The sequence below is a fragment of the Panthera onca genome, chromosome A1 (assembly GCF_046562875.1).
Source record: "Panthera onca isolate mPanOnc1 chromosome A1, mPanOnc1 haplotype 2, whole genome shotgun sequence".
In the NCBI taxonomy this organism is placed as follows: domain Eukaryota; kingdom Metazoa; phylum Chordata; class Mammalia; order Carnivora; family Felidae; genus Panthera; species Panthera onca.
This window is the reverse complement of record NC_138339.1, coordinates 112,226,854-112,243,950: the sequence shown is the minus strand read 5'-3', so window position 1 is coordinate 112,243,950 and position 17,097 is coordinate 112,226,854. Positions and strand designations below refer to the sequence as shown.

General features: G+C 39.0%; 1 protein-coding gene and 1 long non-coding RNA gene across 5 annotated transcripts in view; one reads left to right on the top strand and one right to left on the bottom strand.

The window, feature by feature from the left end:
- Positions 1-17,097, bottom strand: part of PDE4D (phosphodiesterase 4D) — a 720,383-nt gene that overhangs the window by 107,635 nt on the left and 595,651 nt on the right. The window lies entirely within an intron of this gene.
- LOC132682419 (uncharacterized) overlaps positions 1-17,097 on the top strand; it is a 105,170-nt gene that overhangs the window by 58,494 nt on the left and 29,579 nt on the right. The window contains exon 4 of one of the 2 annotated variants that reach the window (XR_009611658.2): positions 12,455-13,027. The exons of the other annotated variant lie outside the window; for it this stretch is intronic. This is a non-coding gene — a long non-coding RNA (uncharacterized LOC132682419). Of the gene's footprint in view, positions 1-12,454; positions 13,028-17,097 lie in introns of those variants that run through there. 2 annotated transcript variants of the gene reach the window in all.

The window sequence follows — 17,097 nt, the reverse complement described above, 5'->3', positions numbered from 1 at the left end:
ACAGTGGCACTATAGTTCTTTCAGAAATAAGATAATTAAGTAGCTATGTGTGCCAAGAAAATTTGCTTTGAACATTTCTATGGTACCCTCTCATTATTTCTGGCTACATGATTAGTAGTAAACTTGAGTGACTGCTTTCTTCTGATACCATTTCAAGTCTGCTCTTGAGTTCTCCAGGCATCACTCTGACTACCAGAAAAAAAATGAAGACAGAATTTTTTTCACTAGTTAAACAATACGGGGAACTGTTTATAACATTCAGAGTTTTTCTCCTCCTAATTCCCCAAGACAACTTTATAATTGGCTAAGAATGACAATAATAGATTAATAAGTATGAAATAATCATTACAAACACTCCTACTTAAAATAAGGAGAGTTTCCAGAAGCTGAAACTGAAAGAGAATTCAAACTAAGCAGTTGAACAGGCTAATTCTGGGATTCCCAGCTCATTCCTGGTAAGGGTAGATTGCTTCTTATTTACCGCAAATATTCTTTATTCATTTCCCAAACATTGCTTCGCTGTGTACCATGCACAAAGCACTGTGGTAGTTACTGTGTAGGAAACCAAGGGGGGAAAGATCTAGTGTTTTCCTTCACGATGGAGACGGGTATTAGTGGCAGAGTCCCCTGAAGAGGACACTGATGAATAGGAGGGACTGAAGAAAGTCAGGATGAGGAAATAAGTAGCGTATAAAGGCGGGACCTAGTGACAGTTAATTCAATAATTAGTGAAATGTGGTTTATGTTTAGCCCTGCTTTCCTGGGCAATCCTCTTGAGCTATAAATAGACATAACTGGCCTAGAGTTCAAGTGGGCAGTAAGACTTCAGAATCTTTAACTCGTTAACTCTGATCGGTCTGTCATGGGCTGATGTACAGGAGAAGCTGCCATCTCATCAAGAAATAGGACTGTATCTCTCTTTGAACAACTGGTTGTTATGGATGTCCAGCATTCAGTTCTCCTTTCTTTTGAAAACAACGTCCTGATTTACTTACTGTTAGGTGGGACCACTGTGACTGGCTCAGGGTAAGGTCTACCACCTTTAGTTATATGGGAGCTACTAGAGAGAGATGCTCTTTTTTTTTCTGTTAAACATAAAACCTGGAGAGACATAGCTCTAGGATCCTGACACTGGTGCTGTGCCTATGTGTTTGGAAGCTGAGAACAAAGCCCAAAATACAGGGAGTAAATCCTCATAAAGGATTCTAATGCAAATGATAGGTACCCATAGTCTACTTAAAATTTCACCGAACCTCATTAAGCGGGGGACGAAGCCATCCACACGCTACTTGTAGGAGGAATGCATCCAGGAGGACATTTTGCCATGTGTGAAACAAGTGTGTAAAAACTGCTTAAGAGTATACTCTTCACTAGTATACTCCACAAGGTCAACTTTGCCCTTTAAATTGACTGAGGCATAATCACAAGGCAACGGAAAAAACAGAGTTGCTTGTCAGTTTGAAGAAATATTTGAGTCAATGTAAGGTAACACTTAAAAACAGATTTTAAAAAAGGAATTGTCTCTTTCTGAAAACAATTATGGAGCTGGCACACGACAAGCACTGTGATAACTGACACATATAAGCCAACAAGCAAAACTGACCAAACAGGAGAACATTTAGGTATGTGAAAAATGAAGCAGTTCTTCTGACAGCCAAAAAACAACTTTACAAGACCACTTGAGTTATGTATTTTGACTGGTAATGCGTCATGTTAGTACTTTTATTTAAACCACAACAACGTCTGTCTTCCTAAAAATAGTTTCTGCACTTTAGAAAAGTACAATATGAAGTTGCAGACGAGTGCTGGGCTTAACATACCACCAGAGTTGTAAGAGATTTTTGAACCCCTGCTAACTGGATTTCACAAACGTCCCATCTCTCCTACCAGGTCCAGTCTAAAGGTACATGCAAGTAAATCACAACACCATAACGTGATTATGATTGAAGAACACCATGACCTGCAAATTACAATCTGAAAAAGAGAATTACTGAAGCAAAGCTGAAAAAAATCATATGATTATCTTAGAAGAGAACTTTTTCCTTAAATGTAATTTTTCTTCCCACTGAGCACGCACAGAAGCCACCCGTGAGCACTCATGTGGTTCCTTTTTAGCCTTTACCTGTTTGCTTTAAAGACGAGAGAAGAAGAATCTGCTTAAAAGCCAAATATACTGATAAATGTTTACCGATAAAATCTTCCAGATGGGCCTACTTTCAAGGAAGGTCAATTACAAGCCTCGTGTCTCTCCTTTTAATGATATCCTTTAATGATCCCCTTCCTCTCCCAGAAAATTAAATCACAAAAACAACTGTGGCTGAGAATGACCCAGTAATCCTCATAATCACATTGCAATAACAGACAAGGAGATCAAAGCACAGGTGTACTGAGAAATAGAGGTTTCCATCTTGCCATAAAATATGAACTTGCTACAAACTAAGATCAAACGTGCTTTTAGCTTCCCAAACCCCAACAATTTCCAATATTTTACAAATGCTGTAGTCTCCTTGATTAATAAACTTCCCTCAATTTTCCTCCTCCCAATTTCTACCAAACATTGGCATTTGTTCATGTATTGTAGCTGTTTTTTCATAGGTTTAAGAATTAATTAATTTTGGAAATGTGGATTATGTTGAATCTCTAATTGCACTAAGACCCCCAAGTTTGTTAGTAAGCTCTTATCTCCAATATTGTGATGGAAATATAGTGATGGAAAATTATATAAAGATAAATGTGATGCTAATATATTAGTTAGAAATTGAATTAGGCAACTGCTAGTATCTTCAATAAGAGAGCAATTTATTTTTGTTTCATGTTAAGAAAACCCAGAGATAGGCTGAGGCTGGAATGATGACACCATTTTCACTGAAGATCTAGGCTCCTATCATCTTTCTGTTCCACCATCCTTCACACATGTCTTGCATTCTCAAGGCCATTCAGGTTTCAGGATGGCCACTGACGCTCCGCCCATCACATGAACATCACAAGTCTATACTATAGGAACAATGGCAACAGCGAAAGGGAATGTTTCCAGGCAGGATCTCCGTCTGCTTACATTTCATCGGTTACACCTATCTCTCAGGGAGGTTGAGAAAGCAGTCTTTTGTCTGGGCAGATGCCCCCCAGTATAACTCAGATTCACTTATTGGTGAATATTGGTTACCAACTGAACACATTGGTTCACATACTGGTTACCAACTGAACAAATCTGTTGAGGATACTTAGCACTTCCAGTTTTTGCCATACCATACATACAATTGTTGATTTCTTAATATGAGATGGAGTTTGGTCTAATCCCTTGCTTACAGATACAGAAACTGACAGCAGAAAGATTAAAATGTTTTCCCCAAACTATAGAATCAGCTGAGAACTGGAAGCAAAATCCAGACCCTCAATCTATCAGTAAAGATCCAGGTTTTAACCGACAAAACAAACTTCAACAAGGTTAGCCCAGGATATTCAGCTAACCAACTGAACAGTAACACATCTTACTACCTGGGTAAGACCCTGTGACTCATACTTCAGGCTTTACGGTCATAACTGCTCACAAACTGTAAAATCCACCCTCTTTGGTAATAAAGTGAGAATCACCATATTTACCACAAGACTTCTACAGGTTCATATGGCCACTAAATTACCAAGAAAATGCCACATAATGTGGCAGTATGGATGGGTTGCAATTTGTAGGAGAGCAGAATGTTCCACACTCGAGGGCAAAGACTGGTACTTGAATTTCATGAGTGAACACAAGGTCTTTTATGGTGGTGGCTTTTGAAGCACACACACAAACACATTATTATGGTGTGTCTTGAAATTGATGTTCTCAAAATAGCATCCACCATTATACAAAGGAGGTTTGGATGTTTTGAGCCTTTTTCTTTTTTTTTAAAGACATTGCTCTTTTCCTCTTATCTCTTCTTCAGTTATGGTCATCATCTCCTCACCCTCTCCTCCCAGCAGCCTTCTCTGCCAACCACAGTACACGATGGTAATCCAGGTACTGTATGTTTTCCTCAGCACTTTGAACTACATTTTTAGGCACTTGCTCTCATGTTTCACTTGTTTTATGCCTTATGCTTGTAGAGAGCAGGGTCTGTATCTGCTTTACTTTTCTCACTACACAATACATGATAAAGATCTCAATTTTCTTCCACAATGTCATGCTCAGAACATTTCAATATTCTCCCAAAGTAGTCTCCCTCTCTGCTTCCAGCAGTTCCATGGATCCTCCCTGCTCAGCCACACTCACCATGTATCCCACCTAGGTCACCTAAACCACAGAACACGGCAAGCCTGATTTATCCATACTTGGTGGTTCACCACTCTGTAAACGTACAAGTAAGATTTTTTAGGAGGTGGCCCCAACCTGCATTTACACTTGGTCTTATTCCTTGCTATTCCATCTATTTGTACCCTACTATAAGCTACTCAGAAATAGTCACCTCTTGTTTTACATGTCTCTGACTTCACACATGCTGTCTCCTCTGTCTGAAATGCCTATCTTTCTTCCACTTATGAAGAAATTCCAAAAGGCCTTCAAGGTGTAAGTGAATTACTATCTGTGAAACTCTATGCTATGTATATTGAGCCTTTTCTAAAAGATGAGGAAGCTTGAGCATATCTTTACAAGTACTTCTATTATCACACCTGTTCTATTGAATTTGGAAGATTCCACGAGTTTATAATTATATTTATTTTAGTTCATTGTGAATCCCAGGTTCTGGCACATGGGAGGTACTCAATAGTTTGTGAATGAGTGTCAGATTCCCTAACTAGACTTGAATAATTTTATAGAGTCTTTCCGCTTGCCATAATAGATCTTGTCTCATTTGATTCCATACTCACAGAGGCTAGCATAATGCTTACATGTAAACATATTCACATCTCTTCTGTTTTTCCAGTTAATCGTTGATCCTAGATCTGCTCTTTCAGTGGGGAATCTAGTCTGTTGCTCCTTGAAAACTCCCCGTCCTTCAAACTGCCCACGAACCCCGGGAGTTATTTAGGCTAACATGGAGTCTTGCTCCTAAACTTTAGGTGGAGAAAGGATTGCCAATTAGCATGAAGGCTTCTGCTGTTGTTATGTGGTATCAGAGTTGAACACTGGTCCTGTAAAGTCCTGTGTCCTGCTGGTTCAGGTCTCCCCAGGCTTCTAGGATAGCCCAACGTTGGACTCTCAAGATTATAGTTCTTTGATTTCATCTTGCTTGTTAAGACAAAAATCAGTCCTCAGTCAACAACCTTGGGCCATTGCCTTGAACAGGCATCCAGGCGTTTCCTTCCCTCCAGATTTGTTAAACCTCCTGGGCCTGTTCTATCAGCATTCTTTTCTCACAATAACTGCACAGACCCACCCGATCTATTCTAATGGGTTTCCCTTACTTTTGATAGCAGAGAGAGGTTCAGCCTCTCTTCTCCCAGTAGACTGCTGAAATTTGTAGGTAATTTGGTCTACTCTCTTAAATTTGACCAAGGGGGGAGGGGCAACTTCTAATGAAAAGGGGGAGGTATTGTCACACTCTTTTTCTAGTGAAAAAGAGGCCAGCCAGGCCTTTTATTTACATAACTAAGAGACTCCCCTTAGTGATTCATTTCAAAAATCATAAATATATGAACCCTTAGGATGTTTTCCAAAAACAGACTGAGTAATGGTAAGCACAGATTTAGAATTTCTGCTTCTTCAGTCATCCTCTTACATATGCAAGGAGATGCTTATTGAAATTTAACAGTCATTTTTTTCCCAAGTCCGTTTTTCTTAGGAACAGTAATTTATGACCACAAAGACAAGGTAGGATTAGGACAGTAGAAAAATCCTTGTCCTATAATTGCCCTTTCCTGAGAGGCCTTGAAAACAGGGAGTCTGATAATCAGTTATGAAAAAAAAAAAAAAAAAAAAAAGGTGAATGGCCTTAACAATCCAATAAGACAACAAGAGATTCATTCCATAGTTAAGATGTGGCAGTACAGGGTCATGTTTGAGTAGGATAGGACAGATACAATAACAATAAATTTCAATTAGATGACAAAGTCAGCCATAGATCACAGTGCATTTTCCATTAAGAACTGGAAAAGGGAGGCTTACCATTCAGCTTGTATTTGTTTCAAGAAGACATATAGTAATCCTTTCCCCAAATGGGTTTACCAAGTTCAGCTTTATATAACATAATCCTGGGGAGATCACCCCAAAGTGAGGCTTAATTTACTGAATTGAAGTGACTTTGAAAAAGCACATTCTTTTCCCATGTTTTTAGTGCCTCTAAAATCCACAGGTGTCTTACAATCGATGGCATCTTGGAATTGATAAAATGAAGTAATTAATCAAATATTTTTAATGAAATAAAATGCTTTAAAAATATAAAAATGGACAACCTAAAAATTGTCCATACATCCAGGTTCCAGTTCAAGGATATGACTACATTAGTCTATTAAAACAAAGACACAGATAATAGTAGCAGGTGAAGATGAACTGGAGCAAGGTGGTTCTCAAAAGGGGTTCCCCATGAAGCAGACCATCAACATCAGCATCACTTGAGAAGTTGTTAGAAATGCAAAATGCTCAGGTCCCACCCCCAGAAGTACTGAATCAGAATCCCTGAGGTATAAGGCCCTGCAATCGGACTTTTTACAAAATCTCACCATTGGTTTGAGAACCACTCCTACAGCACCAAAGAAGACACTTCACCAGCATTATTTGGCATCTCTTGGAAAAGAATACAATTCTAGTATTTCAACCCAGTGGTAAGGCTACCATAAAGACAGAAAGATTCTAGGACCTGATGAAGGGAAGTACTTCTTTAAAGTACTAGGTTCTGACTCAATATTCATGAAAGCAGCTTCTGATTAAGAGTTAGCTTCCCAGAGGCTGAATTACGAGTAGAGAATGAACTGATCAGGCCAATGTGGTATCCTGTCTACTTGGCGATGCATTTCTCACTGTAAATTACTTAATTAGTGTTCTTGCTGTCACATTAAATTCTTGAGTTCTGAGTATCAGTCACAGTACCCAGTCTAACTAGGTTCTGAGAAAATCAAATTTCTGAACATGAAAAACCAAAGGTCAGTCTCTAAAATTTGCGTATGTTGTGAAGACACTGCCCAGAAGGCAGTATGACCACTGCATACATAAGCTATTTAAATGGATTTTTTTTTAACCAGGTCAAGAGAATCAAAGAATTAAGGACAGTTAGGTCAAGGTTGCAAACTGGCAGTCTTCTGGCCAGATGTGGTCCACGGATGTGGTTTGGCCCACACACATTGTTTAAAAATTGGGAAATTTCACATAAAATTTTGGACTTCTTCCTGCCTTAAAAAAGCTAAAGATTTGACAACAGAGAGCCCACATCCTGGCACAAAAAGAGCCTGGAACTAAGTAGAAACTGCTTCCTCTAGATGGGCTGTTCCCTTTATTTTGCTGCAGTCCCTACGGCTCCTTACTGCCTCATGGCTAGCCAGCTTGTCCTTTTATATTACCTGCCTGACCCCTGATGCGTTTGAGTTTGAGGACCACTGATCTACATAAATATTTTTCATGGAATAAATAATTGAGATTATTTGAACAAAATAAATTATTCAGAAAATTAACAACTTTATTTCGTATCCTTATGGCTACTGGTATATATGTGTAGGTCGGGGTGTAGAGGATAGTTATCCTTCAAAAGAGACATAGTGGTGAGAATGAAGGTTGTGGTGGTAGAATGAAAAGTGTACTGGACTGGCCCGCTAATGCCTAGATCTGGATCTGCCACACTTAGGGTTTACTGTGGTGATTAAATTAGATGATGTACGTTCAAGATCCTGATATACCATAGGCTTTAAAAAATGGTTGTTGAATTAAACGTTGGATGTGTTTTTTTAACCTGCATTTTACTTTAGAAATTATACATAACACAGATAAACATAAAAAAAAATCAAAGTTGACCCTCTGAAAGCCTTATGTTGCAACGAGCTAAAGGAATTAATGTTTACTGACTACAAAGTATAAACCGTGGGATGCTTCATAAACAGTGTCCCCTGCAGCAGTACTCTGAGTTAGTATTATCCCTCTTTACACATTGAAAATCAAGGCTGTAAAAATTTAGGTAATTTACCCAAAGTGAGGCAGCTAGTGTTAACCCGGGTCCATCTCACTCCAAAGCCTTTACTTGTGAGAACTTCAGCAGTTCTCAAACCAGCCTAATTAAAAGAATCTCCTGGGTTGCTAGTTAAAAACAGAGATTCTCCTATTCCTGTCCAAGCTTACTGAATCAGATTCTAAAGGGAGTAGCCTGAGACTCTGCATGTTGTATCAAAGCCTTAGGTCATTCTTAATAACAGCAAGGGAATGCTGCTTGAAAAAGCTGACAGAATCAAAGTAAGCAGACATAGAATTGCTTTGCATTATGCTCAATAGAGGGAAGAAAGGAAGGAAGGAAGGAAGGCAGGAAAGGTAAGGAGAAGGGGAAGGGACAGAGGGAAGACAAAGAATCCTGGAGCTAATGTCTACGCCATTTGAAGGACTACGAGAATGCACTTATTAGATGGGTGCTTTCTTTCTAACTGTACCCAGGCTGTTTAATGCAAACACAGGAGCCAGCCAACAGGAAGCGCAGCTTGCCACTGCAGAGGAGTAAAGTACTTTGAACTACAGGCATCTTGTACACCCAAATTACATGCTGTGATACACATAGTATTTGAGCTGTTCCGCAAGACAGAAGCCAATTATTCTTGGCACATACTTCTATCGTGCTATCCAAATCACCATCCCTCACATGTGGAACTGTGCCACATCAAATGCACCAAGCCATAAATTCTTTAAACTCTTAGAGATGAAAGTCAAACATTGGAGAAAAAGATAGTTTGGTACACACACCATATAGCTGAAAAGATGTATGCTTAACTTATCACTGCTGAATCTATTAAGAGAAAATGGGCAGCAAAAGTCTGCTTTTGGAATTTTTCAGAGTGCAAACTGAACTTCTTCAATGTAATTCAGCATAATCATTGCATTTTCAGTTTTTGGTGAAGTCACTTTATTTATGGTATTCATCTTAAAATAATTGACTTTTCAGCCTCTTTCTCTAAATGTTTTTGAACCCAGGGGAAAAACATAGACACTAAAACCAAGAATAGAGGCTGTAGGTACCATACAATTCTGTTGGGAATCACAGAAACTACACATATGTTCTGACTGGTAGTGTTATTTAACAATCATATCGATTAGTTGACCCACTCCCCCATCTCTTACCTCTTATAAATCTTGAAGTTAAGAGAAGGTTTCATCAAGACTGGTAGGTGATATTGAAATAGAAATCCAATGATAATTGTTAATGTTATAATAGAGAATTTAAAAACAAAGATCCTGAAAGATTGAAACAGGACTAGAGGCACTAGTCCTGGGCTTCTCATACTTTAATTTGCTCAGTCACATCCCAGGAACTTTGTTAAAGTGCAGATTCTGATTTAGGAGGGCTGCATTTCCTAGTGCTGAAGTTCTGCAGCTCTAACAAGTGCTCAGGTGGTACTCACACTGCTGGTCTAGATATCATAATAAGAGTAGCAAGTCCACCAAATTAAGAAAGCTCACACTGGTGAAGTTGCCAGAGACATGATCAAGAATCTCCAGTAGGAGGGCTATAACGTAGCATTAGAGTCACTTAGACATAAAATGCAAAGATGAAAGATGGAAGGTTTACATAATTTCTCCAGTTTCTCTAGAAGGAATTGGTTACACTGCAATAGAAAAATAATTTTATTTTTGATTCATAAGACAGGAATTCTGAGAGGGTAGGCAGATTTAAAATCACTACAACTGGGGTTCTTAAAGTTTAAAAATCTGACGAGCATACTGGACTATCTCCCCATAAAAATGTAGATGTGAACATGGACACACATTTCTGCATGCAATTACCAAAGGCTCACTGAGCTTTCTTCTGAAAAGCGTGAACCACCTAGGTAGGGTCCCACAGATTTAAGATTACCAATGAACAAAATTGGTGCACAGGGGAAATCCATAGTTTTAAGAGTGACAGAACAACCACAAACCTGCTTTTGTATTTGAATGATGATATTAATGTATAAAGGATACTAGTGCCTGAAACATATCCCTTAAAAAAAAAGCTGGCTGAAATGTATATTTTCCCAACATAAGACATTAAGCTTCTTCATGTTACTTAGGAGGAAATCACTACATTAACAAGTTAAATATAAACTGTTTGGAGAAAAATAACACAAGACAAAGCTCCAGGTATAAAAAATACTATATAGAAAAAGGATTTCTAAAGATAGAAAGGGCAATTGTTTTATGCTGATGCTCCATGTTGTCTTTTTTTTTCCCAATAGTTTTGAGCATCTCATCACCTATATATTTATACTAGTGAGAAATTATAAATACTTAATAGTTGTCAATTAAAAGGCATAAGAACGAGTTTATTTTTTCAAGACTTATTGATCATCTAATCTTCAATAAGTAGCTTAGAATCTAGAAAGGAAGCTATAATATGTGTGTGTGTGTGTGTGTGTGTGTGTGTGTAACTATACACCAAAGCATGATATGAAATATAGCCACAAAGCTGTATGAGTCCTGGGTACTGAGAGTATTAACAGAAGGGTGATTGCTTCCAGAATGAGATAATGGAGAGTGTCAAGGAAACAGTCACAGAAGGAGCTTTGAGCTGGACCCAGAAAGATGGGTAGGATTTCAATAGATGCAGAAGTAAAGAGAAGGCATTTTATGAAAACAGGCTCATATTAACAAAGCATTGCAGAGGTGGGGTGAGGGGAAATATGCACTTTGGACCAAAAAGAGTATGATATTCTATTTGTTATAATAATACAACGTGCAGAGTCTCCCCTCCTTGAATCTTGGCTGGGACTGGGACTTGCTATATGTGGCAAAATCGGTTGTGTGCCAGTTCTGGGCTTATGCATTAAGATGGCCTGGCTTTCATGTTCTTGGAAGTTCTGAGCTGCCAGGAAAGGAAGACTGACTACCTTTCACATGGAGATCACATAGAGAGAGAAAGCTCTGAGCCTACATGAAGTGGACAGAAGTTAGGGTCATCCCAGCTGAGTTCCCAGCCTCCAGTCAACTGGCCAAGGGAATACAATCACATTCAGAACTAAAGTAAGACAAGCAGAACTGCCTAGCTGAGCCCGGTGGGCACTGCAGAGTAGAATAGTTGATTTTTAGGGTTTCAATTTTTGGAATAGTCTGTTATATGGTAATATACAACTGAAACAGAGCATTTATTCCCATTTTTAAATCAGTACCTTCTATTGATAAATATTAAACCTGCACACCTACCTGGAGATTCAGATGTAGCCCTTTCCTTCTACTCACATTAGTCAAGACTTGTTTTGAACCTTATTGCTGGAGTTTAGTATGCAAAATTCTAGCATTTTTTTTTCTTTTTACAAATCAACAATGCCTGCACCACCCCTCCTTTCACGTCTCCTTGATAAGAGCACCTTAGATTACCAACGGTGTGTAACTTTGTGCATGAACATGTGTGTGGGTCTGCATGTATGTGGGTTGTGTTATATAGACATATCTATCCTAAAACAATTTACATTAAATAATTCCTTATATGTGATGCACACTTATTTTTTCTATTTTATTCAGTTTCCTTTTTCTTACTGCTTATTGTAGCCCACTGCATTTGTTTCATAATGCACGAGTAGGTTGACATCTTCAGTTTAAAAAATCCTGTCCTGTTACATGTAAAAAAAATGAAACTGGACCACCTTTTAACACCATACACAAAAATAAACTCACAATGGATTCAAGATCTAAATGTGAGACCTGTAACAATAAATACCCTAGAAGAGAAGAGAAGCTGTAATTTTTCTGACATTGGCCATAGCAACATTTTCTTATACATGTCTCCTTAAGTAGACAGAAACAAAAGCAAAAATAATTAGTACTGCATGAAAATAAAAAGCTTTTGCACATCAAAGGAAACCCATCAACAAAATTAAAAGGCAATCTAGAGAATGGGAGAAGATATTTGCAAAGGATATACCCTATAAGGGGTTAATATCCAAAATATATAAACAACTCATACAACTCAACACCAAAAAATCCAATTAAAAAATGGGCAGGGAACATGAATATTTTTTTTCCAAAGCATACATACAGATGGCCAACAGACACATGAAAAGATGTTCAACATCATTCATCATCAGGGAAATGCAAATCAAAGCTACAATGAGATATCACCTTACACCTGTCAGAATGACTAGACTCAAAAAGATAAGAAATAAGCGTTGACAAGGATGTGGAGAAAAAGGAACCCTTCTGCAATGCTGGTGGGAATATAAATTGGTACAGCCACTGTGGAAAACAGTATGGAGGTTCCTCCAAAAAATTAAAAATAGAAATACCATATGATCCAGTAATTCTTTTTATTGGGTATTTACCCAAAGAAAATGAAAACACTAATTGTGAGTGATATATACACTCTTATTTTTATTTCAGCATTATTTAAAATACCAAACTATGGAAGCAACCTAAATATCCATCAATAGACACATGTATAAGGAGGATGTGGTATATATACACAACGGAATATTATACAGACATAAAAAAGGATGAGATCATGCCATTTGAGACAACATGAATGGACCTAGCAGGTATTATACTAAGTGAAATAAGTCAGACTGTGAAAGACAAATACCATATGTTTTCATTCAAAAGTGAATCTCAGGGACGCCTGGGTGGCTCAGTTAAATGTCCGACTTTGGCTCAGGTCATGATCTTGCGTTTGGATTGAAGTTTGAAGCTCACATTGGACTCTGTGTTGACAGCTCACATTGGACTCTGTGAGTTTGAAGCTCACATTGGACTCTGTGTTGACAGCTCAGAGCCTGGAGTCTGCTTCAGATTCTATGTCTCCCTTTATTTCTGCCCCTCCCCACTCACGCTCTGTCTCTCTCACTACAAAAAAAATTTTAAAAGTGCACCCCCCCCAAAAAAAAACAAACCGAAAAAGCAAATGAATAAATGAACAAATGAACCAAATGAATAAAAAATACAAAGCAGAATCAGACCTATAAATACAGAGAATGAACTGATGGTTGCTGGGGGAGGAGTGGGGGCTGGCAAAATGGGTGAAGTGGCGTGGGAGATACAAACTTCCAGTTATGGAATGAGTAAGTCATGGGAATAAAGGGCACAGCATAAGGAATATAGTCAATGATATTGTAATAGGGAGGTATGGGGACAGATGGTCATTAACACTCATGGTGAATGCAGCATAATGTATAAACTTGTTGAATCACTATGTTGTATACCTGAAATAGTATGCCATTGTGTGTTGACTATACTCAACTAAAAAATAAGGTACAATAAATAAATATTTAAACAACTAAAAACACTGCCTTAAGAGGCATTAATCATCCATTGAATATTCACTAAAATTCTCTAATCTCTTGGGTACAATACTGAAAAAACAAACACAATTCCTTCTTTCATGGGCAGAATATTCATTAAATAGCAATAACAACAAAATAGGTACAAAGTATGATTTAATTCCATTTTTAATACATGCTGAGAAACTGTGATAAAGAGACCTTATTGAATCTGGAGCACTGAGGTGGATTTGTTCATGGATGCCAAGTTAGGGAAAGTCTGAAGCAACAGAGGTCAGTCTTCAGACAAAGCATTTCCCAACTTTCTGGTCTGTCAAGGCTGGCAGAGGAGGACAGCAGGAGGCTGCTGGAAAAGTAAGTGGGTCCAAGTCGGGTCATGCTCCATCCAATCCAAAGATAGTTGTAAGGGCCGATACATGCCTTTAGTCTGCTGAGCCCAGCTTGTATTTAACACTTCCCAACAATTCTTGGCTTCTTGGGTCTTATTGGGAGAAAAGACTCAAGCACGCTACATTGAAATAGTCCTCTCAGAGCCAGGAAATGAACAAAGTGAAATTGTCTACCACATCTCAATATCAAATTAAGAGACTGATCCAGAGTTATGCAAAATCATCTCCAAGAGACTCCTAAGCTGGACCCTGAGAGTAACTGGTTAAGGATGTTAACACATCTGGAGAAAGAATGCTCCCATTCAAGGTGGAGAGAGGGTAGCAAGTAAATCTGAGAAAAAGGAGAGATGTGCTGTCCATGAGGAGAGGAAGTACCTGTGTGGGACTGGGGAGGGGGCCTGTCCTACTGCAAAGGACCAGCTTTGATGCTCATTCCAATGTCCTAGCTCCTCAAAAACAGGAGACAGTAAACATTCTGATCCAATTTAACTCTGTCTATTCTAAATCTATAATTTGGCTTTCTGAACTTACCTACAGAAGGAGAATGTGTGCACTGGTAAAGCCAAAACATTTTGTAGCTTTTAAGCAATCAATTGATATTGTGGCTTTAAGACTCTGGTGAGCTTTGAGAGTGGGAGTCAGCATAGTCAGGGAAGAAGACAAGATCATTGTTCTAAGACTGTGTGTCTGAGGGGGAAAGCCTGGAGTACAGTTAATACACCAAGGAAAATACTACTCTGTAAGGACCTGTCTGGATGGCCAACTGTCCTTCCCCAGGCAATATTCCCAGGTAATTCTCTTTCCCTTCCTTCCCTTCCCCCCAAGTACCATTTTTCATTTAACATTTCTATAAGGGTAGTAACTAACTACAGCAACTATCCAGTACAACAGCAGGTAACTTGCCCAATGTTGCCCATGTTCTAGGCATTGTGCCAAGCACAATGTGGATTATCTTATTTAATCCTCATTCTAAGAAGGTACTACTATTATTCCTATTTTACCACTATGAAAACTGAGGTTAGGTACAAGGTCTCATAAACAGTAATGTCAGAGCTGGGATTCAGAGCAATGTGATTCCAGAGCTGGCACCTTGAACCTATGTGGTTTACAGAGTTTGTGCTCTTTAAAAGGAGGAGGACAAAGGACCTCAGCCTGTATGCTTTGATGACCTACACACCTTTCTTGGTGTCACACAGGACTTCACTGTTTCTTCTTCTGGGCTCTCCAGTGTTCCATTTAAGTCAGAGAGAAATAGTTCAGGTTCCCACCTTCAACCTCATCTTTTCTCTTGGCTTTTCTGTGGTCTCACAGGGTATATAGTTCCTTCATAATTTCATTTGTTTCAATTTGCTTCTTTCCAGTCTAGGATCGTTCAAGCATGATCCTGGAACTAGAAAATGTGCGCTTATTCTCCAGTGAACTTTCTATAGTTTCTTAAGGTGATAATAGCAAGCTACTTAGGATCTCACTTTTGGATAGGCTCTTGGATTATGACTGTCCCCCCAGATATCTCCTAGGCAACTGGCCTAATGTAGGAATGGCCATTTACATAAACTTCAGTCATTAACTAAGGCATTATTTTTCAAAAGATGTCATCTTGGGGTGCCTGGATGGCTCAGTTGGTTAAGGATCTGACTCTTGATTTTGGCTCAGGTCATGATCTCACGGTTCCTGAGATGGAGCCCCACATTGGGTTTTGTGCTGACATCATGGACGGAGCCTGCTTGGAATTTTCTCTCTTTCTCTCTCTCTCTCTCTCTCTCTCTCTCTCTCTCTCTCTCTGCTCCTCTCCCACTCAAGTGTGTTCTCTTTGTCACTCAAAATAAATAAACATAAAAAAAGAATGTATTGAACACTGACCATGACTAAAGCAATATTCTACATAAATCTGTACCAGTGAACAAAAAGAGTGAAGACACTCACCCACAAGTAGCTCACAGTCTAGGAGGTGAAAGAGACTACCTAATAAATGCAGTGAATTATGTGTCAGAAGGAAAAATGGTATTTAGAAACAAACAGATACACCCACAAATAGAACAGGGACTGGGAAATGGGGGTGATTCAGGATGCAGTTAAAAAATATGATGGTTGGGGCACCTGGGTGGCTTGGTCGGTTAAGCGTCCGACTTCGGCTCAGGTCACGATCTCATGGTCCATGAGTTCGAGCCCCGTGTCGAGCTCTGTGCTGACATCTCAGAGCCTGGAGCCTGTTTCAGATTCTGTGTCTCCCTCTCTCTCTGACCCTCCCCCATTCATGCTCTGTCTCAAAAACGAATAAACATTAAAAAAAAAATATGATGGTCAAGGCTGGTCTCATGTGGAAGATGAAACGTGAACCAAATCTTGAGGAAAATCAAGGAATTGGTCTGAGGTTTTTTGGGAAAACAGCAATCCATGCAGTGCCATGGTCTTAAGGCATAAGCACATGGCTGGAGCTTGACGATCAGCAAGAAGGCTAGTGTGGCTGGACCTGAATGAACAAGGAGGAGAAGAGTGCACAAGAAGGCCAGAGATGAAATAGGTACCAAATCAGGGCGGACACTGTAGGCTGCAATAACCACTTTAATTCTGAGAGAAATGGCAGCCATTGCAAGATCGTGAGCAGAGGAATGATACAGTCTGCATTGGCTCCTGTCTTTAAAACAAACTGTAGTGCAGCCAAGGTCGAAGCAGAGTGACCTACTAAGAGGCTACTGCAATCATCCAGGTCACAGAAGATGGTGGCTTCCAATAAGGAAGTAGCCATGGAGGTGATGGGAAAGAGTGCAGCACTATGGGCTTCAGGGGTTCCTGATGGACTGAATATGAGACCCTCACCAGCAAACAGAGCAAGAAAGACAGAATGAGGTAGAGAGGTGCAATTGATGGGAGGGGACTGGCTACGTTTTACTTCTCACCACATACAAATTTAGCTCTTGATATTAGCAGATTTAAATAATTCATAATTTTAAAATCATAATTGGAAAATATATCAATACTTTCACATCAATTTGCATTAAAAATTGTGTTAAACTTGAAATTAGGGTTTCATTGTCAAACTGCTGGTATGTTTTTCCCTCCCCACCATATTATCAAAAACAAACAAACCAGAATAACCACTAGTATGAATGAAACATTCATCACTATCTCATAGAAATGGTGTCTTTTTGCTTCTCTGTCCATTAAAGGTTTTGATAATTTAGCTAACTATATTATTTACTGGTTTTATCCCGAGAAATTGAACACTAAGAGGTACATTCTAGTAGAAAGGCTGCCCTAGGGTAAAATAAAAAGCAGGTTAGCACTGCTGTAAAGAGTCTGATCTTTGGAGCAGACTGCTCAAATTTGACTGTTGACTCTGTTACTATCTACATGACCCTGG